Below are 2,386 nucleotides of genomic sequence, written 5' to 3'. Positions count from 1 at the left end.
GGACTGAGACCACCTCTTCAAGAAGGTCTCGGTCCGGTTGTTTTGGTGCACACCTGAGTGTGATTGCTGTGTTCACACCTGCCCAAACAAACCGCACTTAGGGGACAAACGAACTTGAGTTTGATTGAACTGAACCAATCAGGACAGGTGTGAAAGCATTTGAGCAAAAGGTTAAACTTTTTATTTTTATACTGGCTCAGTGTGGATGTAGTTCTTTTTGATCAGTTGTTACATGATTGAACTACGTAGGTGACAAGCTAAAGCCGACTAGTTAGCTAGCCTCACACTGGGAGAGGGCAGATAGTGTCCTTTGATTCTTTCAGCATGTATTCTGGTATAATTTCCCTCTCTTTGGTAGCCATGTTCTGACCCACAGAGAATGAATCATTTAATCGTGTCCATCCTCCTTTTATTCAGTATCCTCTCGGATGTTGGAAGCTGAATTGCCTGTGGCTGACAGCTATGATCATTCAATTTTCAAATTTCCTTTTTGTAGTGGCAAAATGGAAAGCTTTTAATTAAAATGAACGACAGCCAAAATGGACTGGGTTCAGATAATAAGCTCCCTCTGCTTAATGCCATGCCGTTTCTAAATAGCTTTGATATTGTTGTCTGAAAAGAAGTCACTGGTCAACGTGTCCCTTTTTGCACCCTGAATCAACAGTGGTGTGATACAGTCATTAACATTTCATTATTTATAGCATTGAAATTACATTTTCTCACTTAAGTTACACATTTAAATTTTGCTTCACAAATGAATTTGACCGAACGTTGCCTGAGTAAATAAATATCTACGTTTTAATGTACAGCTCGGCAGAAATTAGACGCCCTCGCAGACCCCTCCCTCCCTCTGTCACTCCATAAATCTTTACAGCACTGTGCTAAGACCTCCAATTACAGCGAAGCCCAAGACCTGGCTGCAGGTTTTTAATCAATGCTGGTGGAGGTGCGCTGTTGACGGAGCTGAAATCTCCATGGTTACCTTCGTCTGACACACAAGGAAGGGACAACAGTGGTGTGTCCTTCTCTTGTCACCCAAGCTGTGACGGACTAATGAAACATTGATCACTCACAGCTGTGATGAGGCACGCTGGAAGAGTGAGTGTGTGTGTGTGTGTGTGTGTGTGTGTGTGTGTGTGTGCATATGTACATGTTTTCCAAGAACATTTGTGCTAGAGGACGTTCCCTCAACCCCCAACAGATTGAAGTAGTTATGATAACACTCTGAAGGATGTTGTCTTTTATTTATGTTGCACCTGTTCTTCAGCTGTCCTCTGTCTTAATCATCAGCTTGTTTGACTTAATTAGATAATTATTGTCCTCATAAAGCCTAACCTCTGTTTGCAGACTGCTGTAGCTTTGTTGTTTCATTCCAATGAATACGTTATACTAGGGCTGCCCCCGACTAAGAATCTTCCTAGTCGACCAATAGTCATCATTTAGGGCCATTAGTCGACTAGTCACCTGCATGTTTCTGATATTAATTAAATTATTAAATGATATATTTTGGACGGGGCAACACAATGGTTTGAGTTGAAGGTGTGAGAAAGAATAATATTAGTAACATTGTTAACACTAGGGTATGGGAATCGAGAACCGGTTCTTAAAAGGAACCGGTTCCAACTGGTTCAGTTCATCGACATCATTAGCCTTTATGCTTAAGGATTCCCTTACTGATTCTTTTCATTACGCCGAATCTTTACGTCGATGACGCACGTCACGCTCGTCAGTCAGCAGTACGTTCAACAACAAAGAAGACGTAATGGTGGAGAGACAGAAGCGGTTGAAAGCTTGGCTTCACTTCACCAAAAAAGACTCATGACATTCACTCATCACAACAGCATGACGTGCAGTTTATGCAGCACCATAATTACAGGCAAGGGCGGAAACACCACCAATGCTACAGTGATTTGTTTTCCACTACAGGGCTCTACTGTGCGAGCATTTTAACGTTACTCGCATTTGCGACTAAAAATAGTTTTGTGTGAGCAAAATAAATCATTCAGCACGCTGTGTGGGTATAGATTCAACCAGCAGCAGAAACAAAAGGCGAATCCCGGCAGTTGTGGGTTGAATGGGGGTCACAGACACAGACACCGCGCCCATAGTGCTCCGCGGCACAAGATAACGGCTTACCGGCGACCGAGAAGCCCGGCTCCAGGTCCAATAATTTCCTCTTCTTGGTGTCATGACTGCTCAGAAGTACCTGAACAGCCGAGCCGTGGTGGCACACAGGTATGTGGCGTGTCAGAGGAGAAACGAGCCGTTCACATTTCTCTCTTTGTGGCAGGTAACGGCCCACAAACCTCACCGCACTTTAGGGACTGTTCTTTACTTATGAAGGGACTGTTCTTTACTTGTCAGGGGAGGAGGGTGGCTGGTTGAT

The 2,386-nt window shown here is 43.7% G+C and overlaps 1 protein-coding gene across 2 annotated transcripts in view; it reads left to right on the top strand.

Moving 5' to 3' along the window:
• The window catches only part of tulp3 (TUB like protein 3), a 39,855-nt gene that overhangs the window by 11,204 nt on the left and 26,265 nt on the right, over window positions 1-2,386 (top strand). The gene's annotated exons all lie outside the window — the stretch shown is intronic.

The sequence above is a fragment of the Epinephelus moara genome, chromosome 23, assembly GCF_006386435.1.
Source record: "Epinephelus moara isolate mb chromosome 23, YSFRI_EMoa_1.0, whole genome shotgun sequence".
Classification (NCBI taxonomy): domain Eukaryota; kingdom Metazoa; phylum Chordata; class Actinopteri; order Perciformes; family Serranidae; genus Epinephelus; species Epinephelus moara.
This window is presented reverse-complemented; position numbering and strand designations above follow the sequence as displayed.